Genomic DNA, 20,317 nt, shown 5'->3' on the forward strand with positions numbered 1-20,317 from the left:
TCCAGCACGTGAGCTAACACATTTGTCAACACACTCAAATACATGCAAACATATATATGCATACATAATTCTCTCTCTCTCTCTCACACACACACACACACACGGCTCGGTTGGTAGAGTCTTAGACTGTCAGTACGGAGGTATCGGCGGTACCTGGTTCGAATCCTGCCCAGGGCTGAAATTATTTCAGTATCGCTGCGCTTCGAGTCGTTACTCCAACTCTCGTGGCCGGGGAGTTGGGTGTGTGTGTGCGTGTAAGGTCATAGCATTATCCATAGATCGAACATACGAGCTCTGAGCTCTCTCCCGGGAGGGAAATAGCTGTCGATCACGAGTCCAACACGTGATCCAAAGACCAAGGTGAAAGACCAAGGTGAATCACACACACACAGACACACACACACACACGTGAAACGAATTTAAAGCTTTGTTCAATAGAGAAAAAGACGGGACCCGGCGAGCATAGTTCCTACACATTTTAATTAAATGATTAAAGGCAACCACACCCGTGTCCCCCAGGGGAGGTAGTACATGATCACAGGCGAATCAGGAATAGTGAAATCCCCCCAAGGATGAATGAAATCACCTGGCGGCAGCCTGAAGGAAGGAAAAGGTGCCACTCTGCACGGAAGGGGTTGGCCAGATTGAAAATAAATAAATAAATAAGATAAATAAATAAGATAAATAAACAGATGATCCAACTCGTCCCCTCTGTCTGCTTGAAGGTTAACGAATTGAATAAAAAAAAAAAAAAAAAAAAAAAAAAAAAAATTGTGAGTGCTGAAAATATCGGTTGTTGCAAGGGAAGCTTAGATAACTTTATGGATAGGGATGGCAGGTAGTAAGGGACATAGAAGTCCCTAGCCCAGGCCTTATGGTCTCTTGCAGTCTCCTCCATTTTCTATGTTTTTTATGGTGTGATCTGGCCTTAAAATCATCGCCATCTGACCTTGCAGTATATAGACACTGACCTGACCTTGCAAAGAGACCGCGGCTTAAACCTGGCTACTAAAAAAAACATACCGTGGCCTGACCTGACCTGATTCTAAGGAGATAAAAAAAAATCGAGAACTGAGTACAAAGACGCTTATCAAAAGCGAAATCATATCTATAAACCGAACAAACATTAACACTTTTTTTCTATTATGTCCGTTTTTTATTATGTCTATCAGAGGCCATTACTGTCCCAGACATGTATTGTCTACATCCTTTTTAAAGCTTAACAACTCTCAGCCAATGAGAACACAGAGTTTGCAACAAATCAAACCTCGCCATTGACAACAATGCGTTCATAATTACACCACAAAACAACACCACAGAAAACAGTGTTTCACCAATAACTCACTGAAGAGTATCACAGACTTTGGCAAACGTCAAGCGATTGTGATGTATACAACGCACACATAAACAAATTCTCGTCAAGTGTTGATTTTTTTTCTGAAAAGCTGGAAGACAACTTCGTTTACAGTATTCTAGATTTCCCTAAGTCTACAATTCAACAATGTGTCTAATATTAGTCTAGGTTTAACTTCTCTTAGTTTGTCATTCAGCTCCTCAACATATGACTCAAAGGCCATTTGACATTTGGAGATTCGAAAATGAAAATTTTATAACCGAAGTCGTTTCTACTTAAACGAACTCACTCGAGTCGCGTATGCCATTTTTTTTTATTCAGGAGAATTTGAAGACGATTCCAAAACAAAAGCTCACAAGACAAAAACTCACACAACAAAAACTTACACCTTTAATGAGAAAAGATACAAAAGCTCAAAGTGTTTGTAGTGTACGCAAATAAACACGCAACAAAGAGCAACTTCAAAAGAAAAATCTCTCTTTTCGTAAGATTTCATTAATTTCCTCATTCACGCATTTTATATCCATTTAATTTCTAAGAATAGTGTCAGTTTTAAGAGCCTATCAAACAGATATCTCAAGCCAAAGTTTATTCAACATAAATAAAATATCAGAACATATTTAGTAGTGTTTTTGCGTATGTCACATGTAACATGTCAATTCTATGCAAGGCGGGAATATTGAATCAAGTCATATTAAATATAATTCATAATAATTTGAATAAGCATGGGCTTATGTATGTTGGACTATTATGTGAATATATTACTATTAAACCATGCAATATGCCCAGTGTGAGACGTCTATGTTTGTATAAAATATAGAAAATAAATAGCCGAACTAAATATACGCACAATATAAAAAAAAATAGTTTTTGTCTTGTGAGTTTTTGTCTTATGAGCTTATATCTTGTGAGCTTTCAAGTCACCCTTAAGGACAGACCCACTCTGCCCTCGAGTGGCACCTGAAACTCGGCCTCGAGGTCTGATCTCGAGTGCGACGTGGTAGAACATCCTCGATGGGAGAGCTCTGGCCTCTCGTCCTCGAAGGCCGAGGTCTCCTTCGAGCTGGATTATGTACATTTACCATGCCAGTAGACACACAAACATGTGTGTGTGTGTGTGTGTGTGTGTGTGTGTGTGTGTGTGTGTGTGTGTGTGTGTGTGTGTATTTGCCTAGTTGTATTTTACGGGAAGAGAGCTATGCTCGTGATGACCGCTTTTGTATCTTTCAGCATCCAGTTTGACCTTAAATTCTTGTATAGTTTTTACACTCACTGTTTCTTCATTCAGTTTGTTCCAGATATCTATCACTCTGTGTGAGAAGCTATTCTTTTTCAGATCTCTTCTGTAACTATCCTTTTCAATTTTCTTTTCGTGTCCTCTGTTTTTTTATCCTACTTTAATAAGTCATCTCTGTGTGTGTGTGTGTGTGTGTGTGTGTGTGTGTGTGTGTGTGTGTGTGTGTGTGTGTGTGCGTATGTGTGTGTACACGCGCGCGTATATCAGAGAGCGAAGGGAGAAGGTAGGGGAGGTAGTGTGTACCTAGGCACACAAGGGTGACTGAAGAGCCTGGTTCTATTACTCGGGAGTGAGGGAGGGAGAGAGGGGGAAGGGGGGGCACTCTCCTCCTGAATAAAAATCATCTGACGACAGGGCGAACAACAACTTTCTGGTGTTATGGATCAATCTATCAATCCATTATTCAAAATCCACTGTCGATCAAAGTATCTGCCACATCACTCCTGCAAACTTCTCTATCTCTGCGTCCAGTCAGTAAAACTTTTTCTCCATCTGCTACTCTCTTTTCTGGCTATCTTCCTTGTTCAGTTCCGTTTACGGTCCTTTATCTCCTCCACAATATGTCTAACTCCAGTCAACTCTCTTCCTCCATCTTACCCTCTTCCTGTCTTCTCTCTTTACTCTTACCGTTCATCTCTCCACTCTCATTACACACAGATTACAAACTTTGCGCTTTAGATTTATAGAAAGCCTCTTATGATGTTCCTATATTTACCAAATATTCCCCCAACCGTTTGTGATACATATTTTTATCTAATATTCATTACATTAAAGTCATTTGTACTATTTGGTCTAAGTAGTTCTACTGCTCAAAACAAAACAAAACATAAAGTTTTACTATATTTTGTCGTTTCCTCGACTAGTGGATATGTCTGTAGTCTTGTTATGCATCACATAATACAATGTAATTTTAACTAAATCTCATCGACACTAGTGACATTTTAGCGGGTGACTGAATGACCACGGTGGGTAATTAACAGGTGACTAAATGACCGGGGTGGTCAAAATGGAAGGCTAAATGATCATGTGAATAAATAAAATGTGACTAACTGACAGGGCCTCAGTTTGTCTATAAAGATTCCACTTCGTAAGCCTGCCTGTTCTCTTGGCTGGTTTTCGTCCGAATCTTGACAGGGTCTTTTCTATAAGAACATCAAGAAGAAACCTCACTGTACTCCACGTCTGGTCCATTACCACTAGGGTCCTTCTGGCCACATTTCTAGTGAGTGAAGTATAATCACTACAGCATTGCACCAGGATTCACGAAAACCAAGACAATTCTCCCTCGCCTGAATAAAATCGCCTGACGCAGCCAACATAAGACTTAAAAGTTTCTCCCTGCAGTGAAAGGGTTACATGGATGAAATAGTCAGCCGCCACGTGGAAGGGAGAAGACCAACTCTTAAAACAAGTGTGGCGCGAAGGGAGAGAACGCGGTGAAGGTAAAGGAAGAGGAAGAGGAGGAGGAGGAGGAAAAGGAGGGGGAGGAAAAGGAGGAGGAGGAGGAGGAGGTGGAAAAGGAGGAGGAGGGGGAAAAGGAGGAAGAAGAAAAAGAGGAGGAGGAGGCAGAAAGGCAATGGGAAAGATGGATGAGGAGGAGGAGATGGAGATGGTGGAAGATGAGGAGGAGGAGGAGGAGGAAAAGGAGGAGAACTTTAGTGAAGGGGGAAAAGGAAGAGGGGGAGGAGTAGAAAGAGGAAGGGGAGGAAGAGAAAGAGGAAGAAGAGGAGGAAAAGTAAGAGTAGGAAGAGGAGGAGGAGGAGGAGGACGGTAGTAGGGAAGAAGAGGAGAGGAGGAGTAGAAAGAGGAGGGGAGGGGAGGAAGAGGATGAGAAGGAGGAGGAGGAAGAGGAATAGGAGGACGATAGTGGGGAAGAAAAGGAGGAGGGGAGGAGTAGAAAGAGGAGGGGAGGAGTAGAAAGAAGAGGGGAGGGGGAGGAGTAGGAAGAGGAGGAATAGGAGGACAATAGTGAAGAAGAAAAGGAGGAGGGCAGGAGTAGAAAAAGGGGGGAGTGGGAGGAGGAGAAGGAGGACGAGGAGGAGGAGGAAGTGGAATGGGAAGGAGGAAAAGAAGCGGGAGAAGAAGGAGGAAGAGAAGGAGAAGGGGGAGAAGGAGAAGGGGGAGAAGGAGCAACAGGAGGACGAGGAAGAAGAGTAGGAGGACGAGGAGGAGGAGGAGGAGGAAAGGAGGGGAAGGAGGAAGAGGAACGGGAGGAGGAGAAGGAGAAAGAGGAGGAGGAGGAGGAGGAGGAGGAGCAGGAGAAAGAAGAAGAGGAGGCGGCGGAGGAAAAGGAGGAGGAATTGGAGGAGAAGGAGGAGGAGGAGGCGGAGGAGAAGGAGGAAGAGGAGGAGGAAGAGGAGGAGGAGGAGGCAGAGGAGAAGGAGGGGAGGGGAACCAGAAGGCGGCGTGCGAGATAGCGAAGGCGTGGTGGGGGGGGGAAAGGGAGGGGGGAAGGGGGGAGGAGGAGGCGAGGAAGGGGAGGGAGCAGAGCATAGGTGTGTGTTGAAGGAAAGCGCACACGAACGCACGCACGCACAAGTGACAATCAATGCAGAGTGAGCTTTCGATGTGGCGCGGTGTTTTCATTCTTCAGCTGGCAGGGTCCACCGCTCTGAACCTACAACGAATCGACCGAGACCCAGAGCGAAGCTCGTGGTGAATAAAAATCACCCGTGAGTTGATTTTATTTAGCACTGTGAAAAGGTCAGTCAGCGAGGTCATCACAAGGAATGAGTGTGGCAAAAATAAAGCAAAAATACTTAGACAATGTGAGTCATTGTGGAGTACAATGCAACCCACGCCGATGTACAGACGTGAGCTGGGATCAACTTTACAATAAAAGCAAAGGCGTTGAACTGTCTGTGCGGTGCATACTGACAAGAACTGGGCAGTAATGAGGTGCGATCATTTAAAAGAAAACGGAGAGAGGGAGGGAGGGAGGAGAGGAAGGCTGAAAACAGAAAGGAGATAGGTGTGACAGAATACTCAAAAGAAAGAGAGAAAGAGAAAACGAGAGATAGAAATAGAAAGAGAGAGAGAGAGAGAGAGAGAGAGAGAGAGAGAGAGAGAGAGAGAGAGAGAGAGAGAGAGAGAGAAAACGAGAGATAGAGATAGAAAGAGAGATGAGAGAAAGAGATAAGAGAGAGAGAGAGAGAGAGAGAGAGAGAGAGAGAGAGAGAGAGAGAGAGAGAGAGAGAGAGAGAGAGAGAGAGAGAGAGAGAGAGAGAGAGAGAGAGAGAGAGAGAGAGAGAGAGAGAGAGAGAGAGAGAGACAGAGAGAGAGGCAGAGATATCTTGGTTTGGGATGGTAAGTCAAGGGGACAAACTAAAAAATCTAGATGTCTCAAGGATGTGAAGAAATAGTTTCCTTCACCGATGTTTCATGGAAAACCCTTCAAGATAATATAGTCCAAGATGGAACCACATACAAATTTAAACCTTCATATGATTATTAGAGAATAAGATTATTAGAGAATAAAAAAGAGAACTCCACAAGCATATATCCTTTCCTGTATAATTCCATTTGATAAATATACACACAGCAGATCTTAATGCTAACAACTGAAATGTTTTAATGTATATTATTTGATCAATGGGAGACATATATGCTATTGACAAATTGGAATAAGCACTAGTGGCATCAATTTCCTGGTGGCTCTGGGTCTTCCGAAAGAGAGATCAGGGGCAACAGATTAATTGATTGATTGGTGTGATCTCCACACACAGAGAAAGATACAATAACAAAAAGTTCAAACAGCAGAAACAAAAAATAATCCCCAGCCTGGTGGACAAAACATATGAGGAAAGACTAAATAAATTGGGATTGTGCACACAGGATGAGAGAAGAGAAAAAGTTGGTATGTGTTTAAAATGAACTTCAATGCCATAAAAAAATAGATAAATAAAATATAAATGAATAGATAAAAAAAAGAAAAGAAAAAAAGAAACGAATAAATTACAAAGGGCAAAATTACCTAAACCATCAATGATTTATTCTGTGTAAAGTGAATCAATTGCAAGACACAAAGAGGAGGACGACCTAGGAATGTTGGTCATTGAGAATTAATTTGTGGCCTTATGTGGTGTAGTCTATGAATCTAGGCAATAATAGTTAAATTGTCTTTACATGTTGGATGCATCTGGTGTGTTTATGTAGGAAATGTTGCAGCTGCATGTGTTTGTTTGAAATGCTGTTTATGTTTACTTCTACAATGTTTAGTGTACAGTACTTGTTTTGTGTTGGAGTGTTTGTGTGTGTGGGAGGGTGGTTTGGCTGTAGGTTTAATTTCCTGTGTACTGGTTAGTGAATGTAGTGCATGATTGATGGATCCAGGATTTACATGTATGACACTGAATCTATATCATTCTTTTTCTTGATGGACATATTAGAGAAGTGACTTCTTTGTGTGTAAGAAGGAAAAGTTGTAAAGAGAGATAAGAGGGAAATTAAAAAACAAAAGACAGTATATCTCCAGAGGCCAGGTGGAATTCAGGATTGATGAGGAAATGCTCCCTGATGACAAGAAAGGATTAAAAACTAAAAAGGTGGAATTTGAAGAAAATATGGTAAAAGAAGGCTAAAGGGGAAATCAAACTGTCATGGTGATATACAGTACATACCACCATGGACAAAGGCAATGGAAAGGGATAAATATGAATGTTGAATGAGTGAATGTTTAGAAACATTAGAAAGAATTATTAGCAAAAGAAATAAATTATGACAAGTTGATTCCAATTGCAAGAAGTTGCCAAAGAGGGACTGATTCCAGGGACAAGTGAAGAAGCTTAGGGCAGTAAACTCTGGACCTCATACATAAACACTATTTTTATACAACACATGAGCACAGCAGGAAGATTAAGAAGAAAGGAGGATCTTTCCGGGCTGAACCTGGTATTTACTACGGATTTGAATGATGTGGGACCAATGACAGGTGCCTGCAAGTAGTGTTCCTGCAAGACGAGCTGTGAAACTGCCCATTTTCAAAACCTGTCATCCTCTATCTGGAGGTGCAACTCTAAGGAAATGACAGTCCCTCAATTGGGTCCAAGATCTTTTTCTATCAATCTCAACTGTACTTCTTACACCTTCTCACACATGGTGCGCTGACAACTGGCAACTGGCCCTTCCGCGTTCAGCTGGTGACATACAACCGTTCAGCAGTCCCAATACACGACAGACAACAGCCCAAAATTTCTTTCTAGAGTGATTTCTGGAATGGTCCAAGGACCACTGGCAGCCACTGTAAGACTGGATTTTCCAGTTAATTAAACTAGACTTTTTTCAAGCTGACCTAGCCAGATTAAGAGATAAAACCACTTAAGTTTCTACTACCCTTTAATAATCCCCCCTCCCTTCCTATTCCAGGGATAGTTCAAATTGATACAATTCTGCATCTAATGTGTTGTAGTCAACTCAAAACAATCTTGTTCAGTTGAAGACATCAACTTTCTTTATTGTATTATATGAAAATATGAATTATGTACATTGAAATATATAAAATATAAAAATGTGCTAATTCCAATTTCATAAAAATTCACATTATGTGAAACATATCCCTTCCATACATCAATCAATCAATCCTGATTGAGTAATCCTTTGTATATATGAAGGGAGTGATGAATCATAGATGTTCCCTCAAGTTTTACTGACTGGAAACCAGCATAAGTTGTCAATTCTCATATAACACTGTTTCCCAACCCTGGGGTTACCAAGACATCTTGTATGCTATTTTTTTGTTGTTGCAGAATGATATGAATTCAATTATTGCTATAATAAAATTAAATTATGTTAACTTTGTCTTTTATAACCTTACATTACCTTTTTACACATATATTTACTATATCTGTCCCCTACTTTTTACAGTCAATAACTAGTCATATATATTAACACATACAACTAGATTAGTGGGGTCGGAGTCATATCATGAGGACATTACTGGGGTTGGCTGAAAAAAAGGTTGGGAAACACTGTCATACAAGAACATTAAGGAAAGGTATCTAAAGCGGATTCAGAGTCTAGATCGAACCTGGAGATTGAGCACCAGCTTTTCATGGTAGCATTTCTAGATAGAGCCGAGGATAATGATGAGATTTGGAGATGAGCGGTGGAGATACGATTTTATCCAACTTGTGTTTCTTGGGACTGTGTTTCACTAAAGCTCATTGCTGGTTACTACAAAAAGGAAACTATAAACAAATGGAGGACGGAACAACATAGTAAGTTTGAAAGCGGAAGCATGAACAGCAGAAAAGGAAAGAGATATGTGTAAAGTATTGATTATGATTGATTTATGAAATTTTTAGCTTGAGGACCAAGCGCCAGTGTCGGTAGGCCATTCAGCGCATGTGTGAAGTATTAAGAGAAAATCTACAAATGGTGTTTGAAAAAGAGGAGCACAAAGAATTTGAGACAAAAGAGAAAGAAAGGAATCCAAGTACTAGTAGTTGAATTTAATTTACAAGGACAGATGAATCCAATAAAAAGTCTAGATACCCATAAATCTACAAGGCCCAGCAAGATGTCAGGATGTGTTGAGCAGTTGATGACTTCATTATAAGATATACGGTAATCAAAGTCTTGTGGCTCAGGGGACAATACTAAATAAGTGGAGAAGAGCTATTTCTGATTTATGAGAACATCAAGAGAAGATTGGCTCAATAATTGACTCATGTCATTCACTGTTGAAAAAGTGCACGAGAAAATTATATGAAAAAGATGGATGAAATTCTAAGGGGAGAAGATAGAACATAAGTACATAAGAATGAAGGAGACTGCAAGAGACCATAAGGCAGCTCCGTATCCATCACCACCTGTCATCACCATCCATAAAGTTGTCTAATCGTTTCTTAAAACAACTGATAGTTTCAGCGCTTACTACATGGGAGAATTGTATATTTACAGAGAAACAACTTAGATAAGAGTTATGCAACACCATGATCATCCATGCGAGACAAAACTTTTGAACTACGATAAAAGGTTATTGGATATGGATCTAATTCATTACTGCACTGTCATTACCACTCAGGAGTACTTGAGCATCACATTATATCCTAGCTAGTAATATGAATAAAATTAAGTAAATATTACATTACAGAACTTTCCACTGCATAATAACATAAGTAAAGTAAATGGTATATTAATATTTTATCTGAATTATATATATATACCAAGACATTTAGAGTGAAAAGGAAAATAATTCGATGGATCATACATACCTGAATTTCTGTGTTTACATTCAAAGAAAGTCAACACTGAGTTTTCGTATTTTGACTCAGAAGATAAGTTCACATCTGTCACAGGAATTCAAGAATATAATCTTTGGGAATCCAGTATTGTTTTAACAGTAGATTACGATTTTCTTACTACCTTATAAGAACATAAAGTATTTGTATACATTCATTCTTTGTTATTAGAAATTAAATTCGCGGGTTTAATATTTCAATTTAGATAAAATATATGCTGTTAGACTAATATAATTTCAAGATTTATACAAATATTTAATAATTTATCTGTATTTACTAAGTTAAAACTCTTCTGTGTTCGTACACAATCTGCCCATCCTGTTGCCATGGTGTTTGTTTATAAACAAATACAAAGTCAGAGGATATCATTTCAGTAAGTAAACAGTTCAGCTTATATAAACAATTAGTCATTACAATTATATACATATACAAGTCGATGTGTTTTTACTTGTCTTCTGGATTAAGTTATTTCTGTTCGTACGGTCCCACTTTTCATTATGTTTTCGTGGTTCATTTGTACATTGTAGCTTTGGAAGGCTATATCATTATGAATGATTATGACAATGATGATATGAACGACAATACATTTGCATCTAAATTTACTGTGTATGCATAAACCTTTATCAGAACTAATTTTTGTTTCAAAATTCAAAGACTGAGTACTAAGGGAACCAGCTAAGGCAACATTTGCGTTATTGAAAAAAGAAAAAAAAAAGATTCAGCGATTGTTGATGCACATTATCTAAGTGGCGAAGCCCACTATTACTTTATCAGGAGGATCTGAAAAATTATTAATTGTTCGCATGGAAGAGGATCACAAACCAGCCACACTGTACACCTGTTCTATAATGGTATATCGCCCCCTCTACTCAGCCCAAGTGAGTAGTTTTGCTCGAAGTGCGATCACGACAAGTAGTCATTCTACGTCATAGACTTAGAGGGTAAGTCAGGCCAGGACGTTGAACTCACACTATATGACGTTTATATTCCTACTAGTCATATGTGTACTGACTGGTATTACTCATGAATGTCTCTGGTCCCCTTAACCCCCTACTTATGTTGTCTGTGTAACTTTGTGTGGAAAAACAATCTAATGAGGACCACAATGGAAATAAGCGTACATGTTTTTTTTTATTATCCTCGGCAATTTGCAATTATTGTTTCGAACTATGTGTTCTTGTCATTATCTGCACTTCGTGTATATTGATTCTTTTCCAAATGAATTTATTATTAATTATTAATATTATTAATTATTATTATTATTATTATTATTATTATTATTATAGCTCTGCCAAACCTTTCAACTAAAATATTAAGTTGATAATGAAACAAGCTGATTTTACCCAAAATTGGGGGCAAAAGCTCGATCACGTGGATATTTCTACTTTGTAAACCTGCTGAAACAGCTTAACATTTTGTAACTATTTCATTTCGCACAAATCTGCATGTTTGCATTTGATGCAAAGTGAATTTCGTAACAAATCTGATTGGGTAACAGTACTCTATTTTCATTGGTTTAGGGATTGTGACGTCACTTCTCGGACCTTTTGTTCAAGGATACGATTGATATAATGAATATAATAGTTTATTACATATTATCGAATTAAATTATTCTGACAACTAAAATATTGTTCTAACCAGGTTGTACTTGTGTTTACAATGTTTTTTTTTATTGATAAAGCTTTGTGATATGCCGTTGAATGGCTGAATCGTGAATGTTAAAAATGGGCAGGTCCTACGAGGACTCTAACGAGGCGTACCCCAGGGTTATTGGGTTCTTATGTTCATACTCGTAAACTATTTGCCGAAGACCAGAACCTGTACATCCACCGGATCATGTTTCTTCAATACCTCCACAGTCCAGTGTCAACAATGCACGATTCGATTATCATTATTTTAGACCATTCATGATTCCATGTCTAAAACACTACTTACACTGCATTTAGACAATATACATATTCCCGCTCCTCTATTCGATGGTACATTAACCAGTCACTCCATTCATCTACATTTAGTGGTAACATCTGACTGGGGTACCATATATTCACTGTGGTTCTACCAGGCAAGAACAGGACCATGTCCAACTGGGGAGGTGGGAGGAGCGAAAAATACGCTCTTCAGGCTCTTGCTTTACTTCCGAAACGATCTCTCGATAGCATGGACGTTCCATTATATATGATTAAGAACTGTATTAAACATATCTATACAACTTGTTTGGTACCCAATAACGATGGAGTCCATAAATGCATATAAAAGTCCCCCAGATTACATTTTAAAGTACAGTATATATTTTACTGTTAGGTTTTCTCTATATAGTGTCTTAAACAATTACTAAATTTGTAAAGAAATATATATATATATTTTTGCATTTCTTGCACGTACGGATTCTATTTATTTATTTTACCTTAAGATATTTCAAGAACATTATTTTCAATAAGGATCGTCATAGATGATGCCACCACTATTCATGGAAAAATGTAAAACAAAGACGAATTAGAAGCGTCCAAAGGGAGCTAATTGTACATCAAGCTTGACAGAACATGAAATAAGACTTGTCAATCGGCAATATATGATTCTGTGGTATACGGTATTGCGAAGAGATGCGTAATGAAATTTAGCATTTCACCATTTAATTATTGTATTGCCCCACTTTTTAGTGTTAAACACACGGAAAAATAATTTAAAGGGAGATTGGAAAATGTTGCACGTGTGAAAAATCAACATAAAAAAATATATAAAACGTTTCCGTATATTTTCCTGAAAAAAAAATATATATTTCTATAAAACGTTTCCGTCTATTTTCCCGAAAAAATCTCATCAGTCGTTAAGGCATTTTTCTAACATCCCTTCGACAAACATTTCACGTCGACACGTTTAGTCGACACGTTTATATGTCAAACATTCCTACGGTCAAACATCACTTCAAACAAGTTTGAGAAACATGTTTGACAAACGGTTTGTCAAACATTTCCACGGTTAAACATCACTTTAAACATGTTTGACAACCATTCACACGGTCAAGCATCACTTCAAACACGTTTGATAAACCGTTTGACAACCATTCATACGGTCAAACGTCACTTCAGTTTGTCAAATATTCTCATCACTTAAACACGTTTGACAAATGGTTTGTCAAACATTCCCATGGTCAAAGATCGCATCAAACATGTTTGATAAACCGTTTGTCAAACATTCCCACGGTCAAATATCACTTCAAAGACGTTTAACAAACATGTTTTGCAACCAATCCCACGGTCAAACATCACATCAAACATGTTTGACAAACCGTTTGTCAAAGTCAAACATCATTTCAAACACGTTTGACAACCATTCTCACGGTCAAACGTCACTTCAAAGACGTTTGACAAGCATTCACACGGTCAAACGTCATTTCCAACACGTTTGTTGAACGTGTTTGTCGAACGTGTTTGACAAACAGTTTGAGCGTGTGAATGGTTCTTGGACATGTCGATTTGTACACAAACATTTCACATCGATACGTTTAAACACGTTTAGTCGAACGGTTTGTCAAAGACGTTCAACAAACGTGTTTGAATTGACGTTTGACCGTGTGAATGGTCGTCAAACATGTTAGTCAAACATGCGAGCGAAGCGAGCAAGCACCGCAGGCCAAGCAACCCGGCGTAGCCAGGTGCGGCGAAGCCGCTGCTTGTAATTTAAATAGAAATATGGACATGGTGGGTCAATGAACGCGGGAGAGCGAATGCAGGGTTTTGGATTATTGCTACCATATCTCTACAGACAAATAAATAAATGTGAAATGTTCACAGGTTTGTATACCCTGCACAACATCGTCTAAGTAGTCAGCAAGCCAAGATGTCACCTACACTAGAAAATTACATCGTGAATGGGCAATTTCATGAAGAATCGTCTGTTGTACGCGCGAACTTTCTGCATGCGACATCGGGTGAGTAAAAATCGTGCAGCCTTCTCAGATAAAAATATAAATTATTCTTGGTAGTTCCTAAGCAGTATTGGTGTTAAATTACTCTACAAGCGAAGTCAATTGAACCTTTTTCATCTCGATTATTTAGTCAGATACCTGGAGTCTGTAGTGGAAAGGCCCCTCCTTACTTTTCCTTAGTCGCACGACTGTCTCCTCTTCCACGTCATATCTGAAAACTTCTATTCGCCTTTGTCTTCAGCACCTACAATCACGCAGCGTCAAGCCAGTAACACATACGTTTTGTTAATGTGGCGGCACGCCAAGCATTTCTCGCTAGGATGGTACTTCTGCTACTTTAAATAGAAACGACTTCTGTAACGATCTTTTGTTTTTAATTTTTTCAAATGTCAAAGTACTCTTGCTTCATGTAGTGAGAAGCTGAATGAGAGAAGTACGAATGTTGGACACATTGTTGAGAATGTTCTTAAGGAAGTCTAGAATATTGTTACCGAAGTCATTTCTACTCAAACGAAGTAGCAAAGTGTGCGGTCACATTTCGTCATCTTCTATTTACCTTCCCTGTCCAATTCAATTTCTGATGTACTTTCTCGGTGGGTAGTAATATCGGCTTGCAAAGAATTTAACGTGAATTAAATAGGAAGATAGATAGATAGATAGACAGAAGTACAGTAGGAGAGCCAATAGTGACCCAAGTTCATTTGAAGCATTGGTTAAATGCTAACACACAATTCTACAAAATATTCTCTGCTACCATACAGAATTACAATACTGCATGGTTCGAGTTATAGAGCGGAGGAAAGGTTAAAAAAGACAGACAGATAATGAATATTTTAATGAGAAATGACATACCAGTCATGAAGCCAACAGACTCAAATCCAAAGCTTAAGATTCAGTGCATCATTGATTGCAAATATCATAAATCAACAAGTGCAACAAAGCTACTGGTCCCAAGAACCCTATAAGAGTTACATAAATTTGAGGAAAGTTTATACAGGAGAGAGGAACAAGGTAGAGATAAAAAAAAAATTAAAGAAAAAATGAAATATATTGACTGCAAACTCAAGATTTGCTTGTGTGTGAGCTTAAACTAGCATATGTGCAAACCACATGCTATATGTCTAATGGGCATACAGTACTTCCATTGTACTTTGATCTTTTTGTTAAAAGGAAGCAAAGAATTATAGCTTATCAAGCAGGTGGAGAAAATTCAAGATAATGTTAAATGAAAAAAGTTTGTTTTATTAACTGTTGCCCTGCGTTTCATTGACTGGAAACCCAGTCCCACAGTAGAAAGCAACCCTCAGGCCAGGCCATTAATCTATCTGTGAAGAAACGCTGGACTGTTGTTTGTGTTGTATTAGTGTGGGTTCGTTTTTATGCAACCTGCTAGCAGGTCAAGTAGTGGGCAATTACTGGTTGTCAGCTCTCCTTACATGAAAAAACGGAGGAAAGATAGTCAAAGTTAATAATAGGAAGAGATCTTGGGGTCAGTCTGGAGGTTTAAGTGCCAGCCTTGCACCTCTGGATGGATGTGTGTTGAGGGGATTTGAAGATAAACAGAGGAGAAATTCTCTCTATCTTGCAAGACCACAAGCAGGTGCCCATCTTTAGTCCCAGTATTTGTTTTCTTCATACAAAGCAAATTAAGCAGTCAAGACTGAGAAATATCAGCTTTCTCAATCTATGACTAATTGAACTCAAGAAATTATGAAAATATTATGTTTAAGCCTTGGACAAAACTAGGTAATACTGGAATTCAAAGCCCAGATAAATGTAAGTACTCAGAATGGCCCTCTACCTCAAAGTCCTACAGCCTGGTTGGAATCTTCATATATGGCAAGCACATTCAAGACCAATGATAAACTTACATGCCTTGTTGATTCCACAAGAGCTCTAGAAAAGAGAAATGTAACTAGAGATTCAATATCATATTTTCTAAAGACCATTTGTTCCTAACCACTATCACCTGGCCTCTTTTATCATTAGATATATTCATGTAATGCAAACAGCCAGAGGGGACGTGAGAACGTAAATACTGTACATGGAATGTGGAAGAGAAAGTAAAACGTCGAGACATTGTGACAGATTGAGGAAGGTGCAAGAAGACACGAGTCTAGTTCCAAGTTTATTCCTGACTGGTTTTGCTTTGAGCTTCTTCATTCCTCCGAAGAAGCTCAAAGCAAAACTGATCAGGAATAAACTCAGAACTAGACCCATGTCTCTTTTCACACCTTCCAGTAGAGTGAAAGATTAACTAAAGTAAATTTGAGCCCCTACTCTAGTTATTGCTTTGATTCAGTCAAGTGAATAAAAAGAAGTAATTTAAGATAGACAATGCATATATCTTTAAAAAAGATAAAGAAATAACAAAAATAATTATATTTATAATAATCCTCACATTGCATTTGTTACCCACATATTATGTGAAATAAAAAGATGAACAAGAAAGATATATAGAAAATAAAAAGAGGAAAAATACAATGAAGAAAAAATTAAAAATACATATTACAAACATGCTCATTTGTAACTTAATTCTTCCCCAAAAGTCAAATACATTTATCAAATGGCCTGATTTGAATCATCCCTAAATTATATATATAAACCTCAAGGAGCTGGTACATTTGACTTCACAAAAACAAAGGACTATATGTTGCAAAATACAAAATACCTGTAATTACAATCTGAACAAGAATGTTTCTCTGGGCATATATAAACACAAAAATTTCAAGGTCCTAAGCTTTGCTACACAGAAATCCCACTTTTCAAGTCCTTCAATTCATTAGCTCTGCTGAAGTTTCATATTTATATACTCTTGCCAAACTGAAAGTAATTGATCACTCACTAACATCATCTAAAATTCTGTTCTGGCTATCACCAGACAATACTATTCTGAAGGAAACTCCCTCACAACTGATCAGGTTTAAAACTTGTTACAACCTCATAAGAATGACATCACCTTATTAATTTATTCTAGCCACTAGTAGGAAAATGTAGTTATGAGAAGCTCCCTCGCTACAATAAAAGTAACATTGTTGAGGGAAATTGGAGATGAGTTACGAGTTTTAATTTGTTTACAATATTGATTTCCGGTGAGTAAAGTTGTTATTCTTCTAACCCAATGCAAATGATAATAATAATAGTTGCTGCCTTGGTTGGCAATGGTCCTCAGGCTTTGCCATACATCTCACTGTGAAAAAGTATTGGACTCTCCTAGATTGCATCCGTGTGGGACTGTTCATACATCATTAGCATATGGAAGTTGTAAGAAGGAAGCAATTGCCACTTGCTGACTATGTATGTGAAAAGGTGGAGGAAGTACAGTCAAAGCTGATAAAGATATCTTGGGGTTAATCTAGAGACCTGAGCATCAAACCCTCAGGGATCTCTAGATGGAGGCAAAGGTTGTAACAGGATTTGAAGACAGGCAGCAGGGAGGAGATTCCCTCTGACATCCAGTTTGGTGGACCATCACTTGCAAGTACTCATTGTTTGTTCCACAACAATATCTATATACACATACCAAAAGACCATTTCTCACTAATAAGGGTGTGACCACAGTAAAACCCAGGAATCATACAACCATTTTCAAAAATATCTATAGTTGGTAACCAGTATGTGAATGAAATTTGGAATATTCAAGCATGTTGAATTATACAAATTATATGAAACATTCTGAAATGTGTGTATCATATGAAGAGTATCTAACGTATACAGTTACCCAGAAAACAGTTGTGGATATTTATGTAGCAAGTTACACCCAACACTCTTCCTAACCTTGATGTATACTAATGCCAATGTCTACCTACATGACCAATATCTTGCATGCACAATACACATGAAACAAATTATCTGTGGAGATGACCCACACTGCCACAGTCCACCAAACATCAGTAGGAGAAATAGAAAATATCTAGGAATGTAGAAAAATGCCAAGCAATAGGAAAGGCAGGCCATGGATGACCCTGAAAATATTACATTGGAACTTGGGATGCCTAGAAAATGAAATATCTATGTATGCCAATTCACTTCATATTATTATGGCTCTGTTATTATTGACTGTGAAATTAAATTAGAAAAAACCCTCCTTTCATGTCTCCATATGCTGTTGACCATCTAGGATTGGCTCAAGAATCACTAAGGATTTCACTTTGATACTCGGAAATTCATTCAAGAAACATCATTCCACATATTTGATGAAATCTACCATATCTCAAAGATCCATCTTAAAAAATCCCTCTCACATCAATCAGTCATTGTATCAAGCTTCACTAAGTTGAAAACCAGCAGTCCCACAGTGGCTGGCAATGGTTCTTGGAACCTCATACAGATTTCTCTGGGAAGAAAATTTGGAGAGAGGACAGCAGTTGCTGATCATCATATTTTCACATGTGAAATGTTAGAAACAGTTTAAGTTGATAGAAATCTTGGGCCCAGTTCAGACCTAGTGCCAGACCCTTATGGCTGCACCTTCTGTGCAAAGCAGAAGTGAATTGAGGAACGTGAGGGGAAGACCAAGAATGAAGTGGATGTATTGGGTGATAGGTATTGGATGCAAGAGGTATGTCTATCTAAGAAGCGAGTGCAAAAGATATGAATGGAGAGTGGCTATAAATGAACAAGGAAATGATGCAATCTGAAGGATGTTATTCTTTTCTGTGCAAATTTCTTTTAGATGGGGAGTGGGAGGACCAACATATCAAGCAGTATAAGTAAACCAGCTCGAGCTGTTGGCCCCTGTTGTGGAAATACCGTATTATTGCACAGATTCTAACCTGATCAGTGTGGCAAGGAACAGGGATGACCTTTCATCCACAAGAGCCGAGATGGGAGGGCCAACAGACGAGTTTTTAGATGGATGTAATGGATGTAGGGTGGGTGTATGCTTTGAGTTGCCACCCCTCTTGTAAGGAGGAAAAGACCCTTTGGTATATGTATATGCAAGTTATAAATATGATGAAGTGTGGGTAATCAGTTTCAGCTGTTGGGCCAAACTGTGGAAGTGCTGTGCCTCACTGCATTACCCTTGACCCAAATGTTGTGGTGGGAACAGGTATGACCCTTTATACAGTGTTCAGATGTACTAAATGGGTTTGAATGTGTATGAAGCAGGTGTGTGCTTTAACTTGGCCATTTTTCTTATAAAGAGGAAAAGTTCTTTTGGTAAATATATATATTGTATATTGGGAAGCTCTCTGGCTGAGTGGGTTAGGGTGTCGTTACCTGTGGCGATGGTGGAGGGGATGGCGATTAGAACCCTGCCACTGGCACTGTTGAACCAAGGGCATGGTTCATTAAATTCTATGCTACAAAGTCCTCTATGAGGGGCATCTTCCTAGCCTTCCAATAGGGGAGAGTTTGATGTTAAACCATATCACATCACATATACTGTATATGTACGTAAAAAGGATCAACCCCCCCTTCAGTTGTTGTCAGGATTTTACCATTTATTAGAACTCAAAAACCACCATGTGATTTTATTTAGCTTCAAATGATCTCAACTGATTAGTGGAATAAACTATTCTCTCCCAGTAATGTACAGTCATTTTATATTTAATTCTAAGTGTACTCAGGATCTAAGAATGTTGGCAAAGCTTATACCAATGAATTTTTGTGTACTTTAGCCCATCTTGGATCAACCATTGCAAGCAAATTCCATCCAACACTGCATAACTCCATGGGTTCTGTAACATCAGTGGATTATGCAATCCAATTTACCCTTATTGTTCAGTTAGCATTTTCAAAGAATGATCCAACTGTGATATAATAAAATAATTATGAATTACCAAACTTGTGTTACAAAGAATTAATAGGCCACAGTACCAAGGTGACAAATGCAACATTTAAGATTAAAATATACTTATACACTTAAAATGTAAAATAGAGACTATGCAGATATCAGTCACAAAAAAGTACAGTACACATTTTAACATATTAATAGATACAATGTATTCACTACCAGTAAGTTCTGCCCTGTTACACTTTATACACAACAATTCAATCTCAAAACTATAAAACATAGTTTCTGATATGCCATAGTAGATCTTGTGTGTGTGTGTGTGTGTGTGTGAGTGTGTAAACGTATGTGTACATGAAAGAAAAAAGAAAAATGAGTGAGAAATGGCTGGAATGGAATTGCATAAGAATACAACACCCCCCCCACTAATTTAATCATATTTAGTTCCTTTGCCTTGTGCAACTGTTGGTTTCAACCAACAGAACCAGCTGGGATGGTGACGGATCATATATGAGGTAAATGGTAAGATGAGGTACACATTTCAACAAGATAACAGATCAATTGAAGATATTTTCTGATTTCCAATGAAACTAAAAACATTTTTTTTTTTCCTGGCCATGTGAGAGAACCTAGACGGGTGTTAATGGAACCATAGCACTTCATCTTGTGAACAGATCCTGTGACGAAATGAACCAATTTCTTACCACATGCAGCATGTGAGTGGAGTATGAATTAGGCACAGGATATTAACAAGCTCACCACA

The 20,317-nt window shown here is 38.4% G+C and overlaps 1 protein-coding gene across 3 annotated transcripts in view; it reads right to left on the minus strand.

The window, feature by feature from the left end:
- Nucleotides 1-9,973, minus strand: part of LOC143020904 (cilia- and flagella-associated protein 418-like) — a 61,231-nt gene extending 51,258 nt beyond the window's left edge. For all 3 annotated transcript variants that reach the window (XR_012965955.1, XR_012965954.1, XM_076177807.1), the window contains exon 1: nucleotides 9,866-9,973. The gene's annotated coding sequence lies outside the window, so the exon portion shown is untranslated. The remainder of the gene's footprint in view (nucleotides 1-9,865) is intronic.
- Between the last annotated feature and the right edge of the window lie 10,344 nt (nucleotides 9,974-20,317).

This window comes from Oratosquilla oratoria, chromosome 41 (genome assembly GCF_046742065.1).
Source record: "Oratosquilla oratoria isolate Oo_2021 chromosome 41, ASM4674206v1, whole genome shotgun sequence".
In the NCBI taxonomy this organism is placed as follows: Eukaryota; Metazoa; Arthropoda; class Malacostraca; order Stomatopoda; family Squillidae; genus Oratosquilla; species Oratosquilla oratoria.